Source organism: Chiloscyllium punctatum, chromosome 3, assembly GCF_047496795.1.
Source record: "Chiloscyllium punctatum isolate Juve2018m chromosome 3, sChiPun1.3, whole genome shotgun sequence".
Taxonomy (NCBI): domain Eukaryota; kingdom Metazoa; phylum Chordata; class Chondrichthyes; order Orectolobiformes; family Hemiscylliidae; genus Chiloscyllium; species Chiloscyllium punctatum.
The window spans coordinates 107,401,344-107,415,965 of record NC_092741.1 but is presented as its reverse complement, the minus strand read 5'-3'; the positions used below and the strand labels follow the sequence as shown (position 1 = coordinate 107,415,965).

Genomic DNA, 14,622 nt, shown 5'->3' with positions numbered 1-14,622 from the left:
GGACTGGCAGTATCCGCAAAGAAAAAAAATGTTTTGAGTCCAGTGGGATTCTCAGATTCTATGATTCTATATAACTCCAATTCTCCTCAACTAGTTCTTCCTGGAAACTAAAGTATCAACCTGGCCGTATAAGCTAATTGGATTTAAATTTTAGTTTCAGAACACTAATTAAAAATATAAACTATATAAAAATATAAATTATAAAAATATAAAAATATAATGATTTAATCCATTGAAAATCAGCAACTAAGATGTAAACAAAGACTTTAATGACTTGATCAAAAAGAAGTTTCAAATGAATCATAATACTTTATGTTACAATTGAGCATGCAATAACAGATAAAAATTTAAAACATGATATGTTGCTACCAATGATATATTGCTTAGGAAATAAGCACAGATGTTAAGCCATGGATGAATGTATTTTTTCTATTAAGAGATAGCATCTAACATGTAGCAAATGGACTGCCTTGATCAATTTTGAAAGCAGCTAACTATTCAAAGTGCTGTAGAATGACACTGACAGGAGACTAGACAGGGTTAGAGTATAGCCAAGTTTTATTCAGAGATCTGAAATGGCAGGTATTACCATCAGCTGGGATAATAACACATTCTGTGAACTCTGTGAAAAAATACAAACAGTTTTCAAAGAGATACTGATGGGCTGAGTGGGCAAAAAGTTGGCAAATAGAGTATAATGGAAAACTGAAATCATTCATATTGGAAGTGTGTTTTTTTAGATTAGATTCACTACAGTATGGAAGTATGTCCTTTGGCCGAACAAATCCACACCAATCATCTGAAGACTAACCCACACAGACCCATTCCCCTATCCTATATTTAGCCCTGACTAATGCACCTAACACTATGGACAATTTAGCATGGCCAATTCACCTGACCTGGACATCTTTTGAATTGTGGGAGGAAACTGGAGCACCCGGAGAAAACCCACGCAGACACGGAGAGAATGTGCAAACTCCACACAGTTGCCCGAGGTGGGAATCGAACCTGGGTCCCCGGCACTGTGAGGCAGCAGTGCTAACCACTGAGCCACCAAAAGCATAAAATGTTTCAATACAAAGAGACTTGGAGGTATTTGTGCACAGGACACAGAAACCTAATAGTGTAGTGGGTAATCAAGAAGGCTAATTGAATATTGGCCTTTATTTCATGTGGGATAGAGTATAGCATAGGAAGTCTTACTGCAACAGTACAAAGTGCTGGTAAGACCACACCTGGAATACTGTGAGAAATTTTGGACCCCTTATTTAAGGGAAGATATCATTTCATTGGAGGCAGTTCAGAGAAGGTTCAAAAGGATGATCCCCAGTATGGAGGGATTGTCGTAACAGCAAAGGCTAAACAAGTTGGGACTCTACTCAGAAGAATGAGAAGTGATCTAATTGAAGCATAGCGGATTCTTAAGAGGCTTGGCAGGATAAATGCTTGAGATGATGTTTCCCTTCATGGGAAAGTCTAGGGCCAGAGGGCACAGTCTCAGAAATAAGGGGCACCAATTTAAGACAGAGATGTGGAGGAACTTCTTCTCTTGGAGGGTTGCGTGTCTTTGGAACACCTTGCTACAGAGTGCTGGGGGGTGGGGAGGTGGGGGTGGTGGGGGGGGGGGGGGGGTGGGTGAGTCCTTATGTACATTTAAGGCAGAGACAGATAAGTAATAGATCAGTTGGGGTATGAAGGGTTGTGGGTAAAGGGCAAGAATTTGGACATGAGGAATGTCAGAATAGCCATGTTCCTTGTGAATGGTGCAGCAGGCTCAGAGGCCTACTTCTGCTCCCATTTCTTATGGTCTTATGGTCTAACTCATGTTCTAGACCATCCTTGCCAATTTAATTGTCTTGATCTGTAGGAAAATTAAATACCCCCCCAAACAATTAATGCATTGCCTTTGTCACAAGTCCTTTAGCTATCGACTAGAAAGTCAAACATTGAACAAACCTCTGGAAAATGCTGGTACTTCCTTTAAACAAAAGAACATCTCAAGAAAATGAATGATTTATCATTTAACGATCTGTTCAATGCTGTAATAACATTAGAGGTCTATAAATTACTCCCATCAACACTTCTGACACTTGCTATTTCTAATTTCTATCCATACTGATTCTATTTCATTATCGAGGCCATATCGTTTCTCATTAATATCCTATGCTATTCTTTACTATCAAAGCTACCTGTTCTCCTTTGTCATTCTGTTCACCTTTGTGAAATACTGCATACATTGTAATATTTATTTCTCAAACTTATATCCAAGTCTTTGTCAGGCAAATTATATCTAAATGCAAGAATATAAGAATAGGAGTAGGCCATTCAGCCCCTCGAGCTGGTTTCACCATTCAATGAGATCTGCAGTCTAATTTCATATATCTGCCTTTGACCTTTATTCCTTAATGCCCCATGGTCAGCAGGCACACAGTGGAAATGGCAAGTGTCAGCTGGCCTTTTGCAATAGAAATAGCCTCAGCACTGCAAATACCTTCATCAAACACAAGCACATCCACAAAATGACATGGAGGTCTCCAGCTGGCAGGACCATGAACAAGAGCCATTAATCGCAGATGTCAGCCATTCCTATGAAGTACTGATGTCGGATCAGATCACCACCTTGTATTTAGCAAGTTCCAATTGCAACTGATAAAAGCAATAACCATAAAATCACAATGGTCATTTGCAATGGAGACAGAGAAGGATAAGGACATGTTGAACAGGTTCCAGCTGGCCATCTCTACAGACTTAAAGCACTAATGCAACAGTGCTAAGTCTTCAAAAGAGAGATTAAAGAGAATGTAGAAGCTACCATCAGGCAAGGACTGTTGGGACACTAACCCAAACGACAAAGTTAACAGATATAAGAGAGCTGGGGAAGAGCAAAAAGAACAAGGAAAACAACACTAAACACAGACAAGAAGGCTTAGGCAGGTCATACACTCAGAGCTGAACAGCATGGAAACAGACACTTCTATCTAACGTGTCTACACCAACCAGATATCCTAAATTCATCTAGTCCCATTTGCCAGCATTTGGCCCATATCCCTTTAAACCCTTCCTATTCATATACCTATCTAAATGCCTTTTAAATGCTGTAATTGTACCAGCATCCATCACTTCCTCTGGCAGCTCATTCCATGCATACACCACCTCTATGTGAAAACCTCATCCCTTAGGTCTCTTAAATCTTTTTCCTCTCATCTTAAACCTATGCCCTCTAGTTTTGGACTCCCCACCCTGGGGAAAGACCTTGTCTATTCACCCTATCCATGCCCTTCATGATTTTGTAAAAAGTCACCCCTCAGACTGCAACGCTCCAGGGAAAATAGCCCCAGCCTATTCAGCCTTTTCCTATAGTTCAAAACCTCTACCCAGGTAATATCCGTGTAGATCATTTCTAAACCCTTTCAAGTTCCACAACATTCTTCCTATCGCAGGGAGACCAGAACTAGTCTCCAAACATATTCCAAAATTGGCTGAACAAATATCCTATGGATATTCAACATGACCTCCCAATTCCTAAATTCAATGCACTGACCAATAAAGGCAACCGTACCAAATGCTGTCTTCACTATCTTGTCTACCTTCGCCTTTACTTTCAAGGAACTATGAATCTGCACTCCAAGGTCTCTTTGCTCAGCAACACTCCCCAGAATCTTACCATTAAGTGTATAAATCCTACCCTGATTTGCCGTTCTAAAATGCAGCACCTCACATTTATCTAAATTGAACTCTGTCTGTCACCCCTCAGCCCAGTGACCCATCTGATCCAGGTCCCATTGTACTCTGAGATAACCTTCTTGACTGTCCACTACACTAACAATTTTGGTGTCAACTGCAAACTTACAAACCATACCTCCTACATTCGCATCCAAATCATTTCTATACAGAAGACTGGACAACTCTGATTAGCTGCACGGGAGACAAACAAGGTTGGATAGGGTTAAAAGGCAGGGAGGCACAAGAAGCAGAAAATCGAATGACTCCAAAACATGTACAGGATTGTATGGGATCTAACTGACTCCAAGAAGCAACAACACAGCACCAACCTAGGACAAGGAAAATCTATACTTGAAAGCATCTCAGACAGCTTTACTAAATTAATTATACTTTGGTTATCTTTAAATAAAGTATTTTAAATTCAACACAACCCAAATGATGATTCAATTAAATATTAAAGCAAAGTTATGTTATTCAGATTGTGTCTTCCTAGACAGCAGGTTTTGTTGACACATGGCTATGCTGATAGAGGCAGTTTTAATGCACATTCCTTTCCATCTGTCATAGCACTAAACCTTCAAAACAACATACAGGATATTAAATAAACTGACATTCAATGTTATTTGGAGAAAACTTGCTCTCCTCTATTAATAACCCTTCCAATCCCAGCTGGCTCATCTGGGAACAAATGGGATACTATAACCCCATGCAACACACCACCAGCATATGGCTTAGGGAGTTTAACAAATAATATTCATCATGCAAGCATGAATATTTACACTCGATGGGAATGTATAAAACAGCAGGTTGTCCCACTTCGTTCAATATAACACACCAATAATAAAGGCTTAGGAGACAGTATTTGATAAAATATCTAATTAATTCCATCAATAAAGGCAAAAATGTTGACCAATATCTCCAGATACATTTATCATTTACTACTGTTGTCCAGCTGTTACAAAAAGACCACAAACTTTGCCAACAAAAGCAAAGCCAAGATTGTTATGCACACACCAGTTAAATCTACACAGGCTTTGGATGACATTCCATTCATAGCGCTTATTCACACAGTAAGGTGCATAAAACAGCACAGAAATTACATTTTCATCATGTCCATAGTAACAGTATAATTAGAATAATTATTATTCCATAACCATTCCACCTCAATCTCAGAGTATAAAGCAAATAGCATCAAATTTTGCAGTTGTCCAAGTTTAATGGTGAGTTGCTTTAATACAACAGGCAATACTGTAGCTTTAGAAAATGCAGAAGTGACTGAACAGTCCATTATAATGGCCCATTAGTTCATGAACATGGTTTTATGGTTTTCTGTTAATGGAATCAAATCAAATCACTCCTCAGCTTCAAAAATTCAGATGAACATAGAATTAGGTTGCCAGAATACAAGTAAGGACCTCCAGAAACCTGACAGAATTTGGCCTCTTCAAATGTTCAGAACCTCAATCACATATAGCCCGTATTTGCAAATCTCTTAACACAAATATCAATTCAGCGTTCTAATAAAATACAATTGAAGATCTGTCATTACATGTCCCCCCCCCTCCCCCACTTATGTGCATTCATCCGATCCTTTATGGGTTCATCAGTACAAACTCTCAAATATCTTTCCAAAAGAGTTTAGTCACCACACTCTGATCTTTCTTATCTTAACTTGAAATAATGTTAAATTGTATCCAAGAATGTCAATAAAGATAGGTGAGACAGAGTAGATTACTGTTTGTGGGAGCTTACTATGCACAAATTGATTGCCAAAAAACATGCAGACTAGGAAGCAGCAAAATTAAAATATCTAACAATTAGCAGAGACTAGAAAACATGTGAATTGCAATTAGGATCTTTATTACAATAATTTTCTTTAAAACTCCACCCAATACTTCCTTTACAAGCACTACATCCCATTTTCCCATCCATAATTCCCATATTAACATCAAAAGATTATTCTCTCCAAGCCCCACAACTCAAAAATCTACGCTGCTGTGATGCGCACCACCCACCTCCCCACAATCCTTTCAGCTATGGTAACTTCATTATTGGGCTCTCAGTACTTTCAAATCAGTTAAACATTTGCAGCGAAATTAGGTTTTTTTTGTTACTGCGGTACACATTTAAAAACCATCCCAAGAAATATCATCCTTTTCATGTTATCCCATTCTTAACCCTTTAATGCCTCTTTGGAAATAAGGTTTGGTCAATTGCTGACCGAACATACAACACCCATATCCCTGTGAAAGAATCGGGATCAGATAAGTGGATGCTTAATCTGAAGGACAGAAGTTAAGAGAAACCTGGAGACTATAAATAGGGAAAACAAGTAGAAATATTCCCCTCACCAGACAATTAGAAGTTTATTCACAATGACATTATCCTGAATAACATTTTAAAAGAATGTAATTAATAGGAACAAGTTATAATCTCAGTGAGGATCAAAACTAAAATACTGTAAAAGACAACTTGGTATTAGGCAAAGCTCAATTTATACACAAGTAATACTCTCAAGGAGTAGAAATAATTTAGTCAAGGATGTTGGTTTCTCTCCACCTCGCCCAACTTTCCCTCACCTAGGAAAGCAGTGAGCTGGAGGGTCCGACAGGGAAGCACCAAAAGAGAGTTGGTGAGAAGGGGTGAGTCAGGTTGTGGCAAACACGGCAAGCTGACAATAAATAGATAGAGTTCAGAATATTTTAGTCAAAAGTCAGTGATCAATTTAAAATTGAAATATCTGAAAATTTAAAATTTTTTTGGGGGGTGAGGGAGTCCACTTTACACAAAATCAACTATTACCTCATGTATACACAGTAACTAAATTATCCCAATGACACCGTCGCCTCCCCCCCCCCCACCCCCCGCACCGGATGAAGAAATTATCAACAAAATTTCACAGTTTGAAACTTACTTTAATACAAATCATAACCATCATAAATTAAAAATAAATCCAACAAATGTTTGGTCCAATGAAATAGGCTTAAATAGTTAATGCAGGAGCACTCAAGTCACTTACCACTCACACATGGCAAAATGTGTATAGCTGAGGTTGTATAACTTGGCCTGAGAAAGTAGGATCTGTCACTAAACCATTTAATGAATTTGGCCCTCAAGTCACATTCACCAACAGCCTTATTCTAAACAAGGTCCTCAGATAGGGTCAAAAATAAAGAGGCGCTTGTCTATGAACCCTTTCCTACTCTGCTCATGGCACAGTCCATTTTAACCAAGCAACTAATAATATTTGTTATGGTCTGGTCCTCTGACACAAATTCTCACCACTTTTCCAAACCAGAGGTAAATGCACCACTTTTAAGATTCTGTCCATTTTAAGTCCCGCTCACAAAAATTCCCAAGATCCCATGAATTTGATTTTGCTCTTATGCCAATGTAGAAAACTGACCTTTTCATAAGGTGCTTTGCTCCTTTTTCTGTCTGTATTTGCTTTTTCCTTTTGTCTACGTTTGTGCGTTAATAGTCTTGGTCTTTACCTCAAGATCTGTTTTGCAACTCTCCTGTGTGTCTGGCCACTATTATGGACCCCTCAAAACATTTCAAGAAAGTAGCCCAGACCCTAACGTTTCTAGTTGTTTTAAGCAGATATAAGATGGATATTCCAGGAGTGATGCAGCTGGTCAAACCACTTGGCTTCAAGTAAAACAGAACTGATTTACACAACACCAAATGAAACACCAGCAAAAGAAAACAGAATTTAGATTAACACCTATTTAAAACCCAACTGACGTGATAACCCTGCAACTTAACAAAAAAGTTGTTCCAATTTCCTGCAATATCCCCCAAAACACATCCCTTGGTAAAAACAGTTGTAAATTCAAACACATTATTATAAGAGAGATGTGAGAGAGATTGCAGAGGGAATCATGCAGGGATCACTGGCTGAAGCATGGAACCTCTTCTCACTGCAGCAACTTTCTTTGACCAGCAGCTTTGAACAGACTGCTTGTTAAAACTCAAACCAAACTAAAATAAATCCCTGAATTGGGAAAACTGGCCACACCCCTTTCATTGTACAACTGTTTTTAAAAAAACCTAAAAGCCCTTTTCCCTGACTGTTGCTTTGGGCAATATCTGCTAGCCTTTAGTAAAGATCCCTAATCCCAGACAAATTAGAACCTCGACCTTTTACAACCCCTCTTGAAGAAACCAAGGACAACATACCCTTGTTAAGGGAGCAGCATTGTCACACTACACAATTTCCACATCTTAATTTCCTTCCTGATCACAGTGCTTTGAAATCAAAGGGTTACCAGCCCACATCTTTCCCATCCTCCAACTCAGAGTGCCCAAGTGGCAATTCTCCTAACTTTAATCTCTCCCACTTCAAAACTAAGATTTGGAAGTGCCGGTGTTGGACTGGGGAGGACAAAGTCAGAAGTCACACAACACCAGGTTACTGTCCAACAGGTTTATTTGAAATCTCAAGCTTTCAGGTGATGAAGGAGCAGTACTCCGAAAGTTTAAGATTTCAAATAAACCAGTTAGACTATAACCTGAGACTTCTGATTTTAATAATACTTCCAAAGGTCTATAACCTACCATCAAATAGCCAACATCACTTTTGACCGCCACAAGGTATTCCCGAGATCTGTGACTTTGTTACATGCTACTCCATTAAAGTCTCAACATAGAATGAAACCCACCTGTCCTTTTGAGAAAGTTTGTAGCCTTACATGTTACACATCTGCTAAAGAAATGCAGGAAAGTGTTTGATCATGGGTGGGGTATTTGTTCAGAAGAATTGGGGACATCTGTTCTTAGCGTCAATGGATCTGTGTAAATAAGGTGATAACATTTGTTCACTTGTGGAATGCGTGGCAGTACTTCCTTCTCACCCCGGGGCTGAAGGCACGCATATTTCATAGTGGAATGTTAGATAACTAAAAATTCTGGCTATATCGAAGACTCTTAACAAAACTCATACTCAATTGGAAAGGACTTGTAATTTAACAAGCTGAGTGGAATATGCACGTAATAGAACAACCCTGATACATTTTCATGTATACCACATTGAGCAGATTTGAATTTATGAAACCCAGCTCCCTCATCTTGACTGTTCTGGAATGTGAATGTCGCATTACCCTTACAGGCGAGGAAAACACAAAGGCTGAAACTCTCACAGTAAGGAAGTTGGAAGATGTTCATGTGTGAGTGAGAGAGAGAGAAAACATTCTTCTGTAAATTACATTCACTGACTGAAGGGTTCAAGGGACAGAGAGAGAGAGAGAGAGAGAGAGAGAGAAACAGACAGGACAGAAGCTGGGGAAAGATTTAACTCTTTGTGGTCTGATTTGACTGAATACTGGCTTGTCATGGATTGAATGTTTGTGTGTTGTTCCCTGGAGCTCGAGATCCGAGAAGATTTATGAATTTAATTTGCATTCTGGGGATCTAAGATGATTTTAAAGGAAAAAGCCATCTTGTAGAACATTGATACTGGACATCTTAGCTGAGCAAGATTACCTCATGACCTTTCCCACATTTAGACTAGACCAGGGGTGGGGAACCTGCTGCCTTCTAGGCCTTTATGTGGCCTTTTGAATGAATCCAAAGTTTGCAGAACAAATCTTTTATTTTTTATTAGTATGTTTTTTCGTCCTTTATTATTTTTATTTTAATCTTAAAATGAATGTATTTAAAATACCAGAGAGTAAAAGAAAATTCAACAAAATAATCCTCACAGACTAACCGCCACAATTAAAAAACTGTGAATTTTGAAGAATATATAATTGAAGTTTCTTGGATGCGGCCTTATTAGATTACAACTAACATAATGTGGCCTTCCAACATGAAAAGGTTCTCCAGCTATGGACTAGACCCTCGTTATGGGGAAGGTTACCTATCCAAAGCAATCAGCTATTTGGGTTTGGCTGGATCAAGGTTTCCCACTTTGATGTGCATGTAGCTTAATTAGTCAAGCATACTCAGACCTGTCAATGAGTTTCTCTTCCTCTGCAAACTTTTGCCATTTTATTGCTGCTTATCTGATTAAGGCCATGTGGGGTTTTTGTAATTTTAATACCAAATTCTGTATAAAGACAGTTTGTTTGTAGCAATAAGGAGAGTAGCCTGAGAGAGATCTTAGGGGTAAGAGCTGGCACCACTACTCTGCTAATGGTTTTAGAACCTTAGCTCAAGCCTGGCTTGTAGGTTTCTATGTTATAGTGTAACATTGATGACATTGGTAAATAAAGGTAATAATTTAAACTAAACTGTAATAGTTTTATAATCCAGACTACCACAGAGTACGATCGCCAGGACAAACCAAGAGAGGCTTACAGGTCGAGTCAGTAAGAGCCATCTCGAATAGGTACTTTAACACTTTTTTTCCCCAGACACACAATCCAATCCAATAACATATTTGGAATCTGAAGCCCTAACCTGTGTCAGTTCCTATCACAATGCAATCTACTTCATGATGAGATCTGAAAGCCAAGATCCTGGGCTCTGTAGACCTATTGCCCATTAACCCTCTGGGTAGCGTCTGAAGAATATGCAAATTAAGTTTCTGGATCCAGATGTTCATGCAGACCTTTCCAACTACACAAACAACCCAAAAACTGCCTCAGCAGCTCTTTTGGAACTCACTCCAACTTGGTGATTACTCAACTGCACACCTGAAATAACTTGCTCTCCAGAGAATTAGCAAGTATTCAAATCATAGTCATACAAACATTTTTCGCACTTTCATATTTAATTCTTTCGCATCCAGCATTAAGTGATAGTGCTGTTCATATGATGGATTTTTGAAAATTGTAAAATCCTCCAATAGTTAAATTTATGTCAATCCACATTAGCAACTTGAATAAGAAGCCGAAAAGAGTGCAAGATTCATAATGAACTAAATGAACTAAACTTAGCATTTTTAAAAAATACAATGAAATTTCACCAAAAGAACGAAATTCACTTTATTTTGGCAAGAAATCGTACACATGTAATTAAACAGCTTAAACGCCTTCAACTTCAAAATTATTTTTATGAAACAAACAAAATTCATTGAAACGTTACACGTTTTCAAAGTTTTAAACAGCACAGCCATGGAGTTATGGCATGTTAGCTTTACCGAAATACTGATGCAGCAGTCAAACAGTTGTGGGTGTTATGGAACAGGCCAGACCCTCTCAAAACACTTCAAGAAAGTAGCCCAGACCCTTACTTTGCAAGTTGTTTTAAGCAAGTGTAAAGCAGATATTCTGGGGGGAATTAGTTGGTCAGTTCACTTAGTTTTAAACAAAACAGAATTTCTTTACAAGATTACCAAATGAAACACAAACAAAAGAGAACAGAATACTGAATAACTTAACCTGTCCGAAAACTCAACAGATCACCTCAACTTAATGATGCTGTTCGAAATACTTGCAACAATCCCTATAAACATCTTTTGGTACAAAAGGTAAAATCAAACACAGGATCTTACAAGAGAGATGTCAGAGAGAGAGGAGGATCAGTATGGACCTTCTTCTTTGGGTCCGGCAGCTTTTACAACAATACTGCATGCTAACCGAACCAAACCAGGGGGAAAGCTGAGCTGGGAGAACTGGCCATTCTCCTTTCATTGTACAAGTGATTTTTTAAATTTAAAAGCCTTTTGCCTGAGGCAGTATCTGTTAACTATAATCTAATTGGCCCTAAAACCCTTCAAATTTAGACTTTTCAGAGTCTGTGTCTTTTACGACCTCTCTGGAAAAACAAAGCCAAGGACACCATAACCTTATTAAAGGAGCAGCATTGTCACATGGCTGAATGACCTTCAGCATTATATTTAAGAACTTTTGTGCTAATTAATAAAAGGTTTTAAAGAGAATAAGGTTACAAGTACAAAGCTGCACCTAGAAAACATGCCATACTCATGTAATATTTCCCAAGTTAACAATCCAAACACCAAATCTTTTCATACAATATTTGTAAATAGAATGTGGCTTGGGTTATGCTCCAGTCCCTGCCCAGTTGTCACCTTTGTCAATAAAACACAGATATTGCTGCCATTTCCTTCATCCTTTTCCCATAACGTAATGGGAAGGTTAGAAATTAAATGGCTCATCTTTGCATGTTTGTCAACATAAACAAGTATTAACAGATTATGTAATCAATGACTTACATGGGAGTAATGTCTACTCCTATTCTCAGCATTATTTGTACAGCTAGAATACTGGGTAGTGATTAGAATTGGGAACTCGGGTTTCTTCTTCACCCTCAGTCTCCAAAGTACAAAATCAAATTGTACCTATAACTCACCTGGAGATGCAAATTTTCTCTCTATGTATATGTCATAACACTTGAATGCAAGTATTCTACTTAACAAGTCGGTGTCAACTAAGCAATGCCAAGTCTCTATAGCTTCCAATCTGCAGATTCTTCAAAAGCATTTGAAAATTCACCAGTTTTGATACAGGATTATCATGCAAAATAGTAATCTGGCTTTTCTGCTTCACACATTGTTTCAAATACTAAGCTTAATTTAAAATAGATTAACATGGTACAATGAGCTAGGACATAGAATGATAGCAAGCTGAGGTGGAACTTTCAATTTTAAAGGATAGTGTAGAATATGAACATATAATGAGCAAGATGAGAAAAGGTGAACCAGAAACATTTTAACCATTCAGTCTAAAGTTATGAAAGCTTCAATTACTGTCCGGCAAGAGAATGAACCAGTTGCATGGTTTTTCTGCTGCTCTCGAGAGGCAGTTAAAAGCCTAGAATATAATTAACAGGCACAGGACCACATCTTACAGTTCAATTTGGAGATAGTAAAAATGATCAAAATATAATATCACTCCAGGAGCAATGCCTGACCAGCTTTTATCACATTAGCACAGTCAATTGTGTAGAGTATATTATCAATGCTCTCAGCTATCTTGGATATTAATGTGTCGGTCTTTAAATAATCAGTTCGTGCCTAGCACAGAACAGTGTTGATGTGTCAGCCTATATCTACATTTGCTAGTGAACAGACAGTTCATAAAAGTTAAGAACCCAGAAGTCATTGAATGAATATTGCTACTTCTCATGCTGATCAGCTTATTCAACAATCAACTTGAGTTTATCTATTCTGTAATTACCAAAATGGATGACATGGCGTCATTTGTTGTGGGATTGCATCAGTAAGTACGACAAACAAAAACAGAAATCGCAGGAAAAGCTCAGCAGGTCTGGCAGTATCTGTGAAGAGAACAGAGAACAGAGAGCAAAGAGCAAAGAAAATTACAGCACAGGAACATTCCCTTCGGCCCTCCAAGCCTGCGCCAGTCCAGATCCTCTGTCTAAGTGGGCGACATGGTGGCACAGCGGTCAGCACCTTGTCTCACAGCACGAGAGACCCGGGTTCAATTCCCGCCTCAGCAAGAATACCACTGGGCCATTGCCTCACATTACAACACTGGTAGTAATAATCATCAGTAGTAAAATGCAGTCAACAACAATGGCCCAGATTTTGTATTTGGAGGTGCCGGTATTGGAGTTTGCACATTCTCCCTGTGTCTGCGTGGGTTTGCTCCGGGTGCTCCGGTTTCCTCCCACAGTCCAAGAATGTGCAGGTTAGGTGAACTGGCCATGCTAAATTGCCCATAGTGTTAGGTGCAGGGGTAAATGTAGGGGAATGGGTCTGGGTGGGTGCGCTTCGGCGGGTTGGTGTGGACTTGTTGGGCCGAAGGGCCTGTTTCCACACTGTAAGTAATCTAAGTAAGTAATCTAAGTAAACTCATCACCTATTTTCTAAGGGTCTGTATCCATCTGCTCCCTGCCCATTCATGCATCTGTCTTGATACATCTTAAAATGATGTTATCATACCTACCTCTACCACCTCCACTGGCAATGCGTTCCAGGCACCCACTACCCTCTGCGTAAAGAAGAAGAGGGTTGTGGGTACCTGGAACACTTTGCACCCACCACGTTCTGAGAAATCAGAGTTAACATTTTTGGTCCAGTAACCCTTCCTCAAAATCTTCCTGACTGGACCCAAAGCGTTAAGTCCAACTTCTCTCCCAGACCTGCTGGGCTTTTCCTCCAATTTCTATTTTTGTTTCTGTTCTTTCGGTTTATTTTTATTTTTTTTTTCATATGTGGGCTGAGGGTGCTGCTGGCTAGGCCAGCATTAATTGCCCATCCCTAACTGACCCAGAGAGCAGTTAAGAGGCAACCACATTACTGTGGGTCCAGAGACATAGGGAGGCCAGACCAGGTAAGGATGGCAGTCTCCTTCCTTAAACAGCACTAGCGAACTAAATGGGTGTTTCCTGACAATCGGCTATGGCTTCATGATCATTAGAACTCTTAATTCCAGATTTTTGAACTGAATTCAAATTCCAAGATATGTCATGGTGGGATTCGAGCCCAGGTTCCCAGAAAATTACCTGGATCGCTGGATTGACAGTCCAGCAAGAATACCACTGGGCCATTGCCTCACATTACAACACTGGTAGTAATAATCATCAGTAGTAAAATGCAGTCAACAACAATGGCCCAGATTTTGTATTTGGAGGTGCCGGTGTTGGACTGGGGTATACAAAAGTTAAAAAAATCTCACAACACCAGGTTATAGTCCAACAGGTTTAATTGGAAGCACACTAGCTTTCGGAGCGCCTCTCCTTCATCAGGAGCGGCGCTCCAAAAGCTAGTATGCTTCCAATTAAACCAGATTTTGAAGTCAGTGACATTCACCATTTAGCAGAAAGCAGCCAATAGCATGCATTTTGCCTTTCCTGACGTTAATTTAATTCCAGCAGCAACTCAAAGGGCTCTCCAGTGGTCAACGGCAAAGTCATCAGTAGATTAAACTGTCAATTACAATCAAGAAGCCTCTCACATTGTAGCAAACTAGGAAGTAAAAAAGCTCCGAATTTCCTTTACTTTTTAATAATTTTACAGCAAGTAAAATA

The 14,622-nt window shown here is 39.1% G+C and overlaps 1 protein-coding gene across 1 annotated transcript in view; it reads right to left on the bottom strand.

The window, feature by feature from the left end:
• The window catches only part of lmbrd1 (LMBR1 domain containing 1), a 297,592-nt gene that overhangs the window by 208,023 nt on the left and 74,947 nt on the right, over nucleotides 1–14,622 (bottom strand). The gene's annotated exons all lie outside the window — the stretch shown is intronic.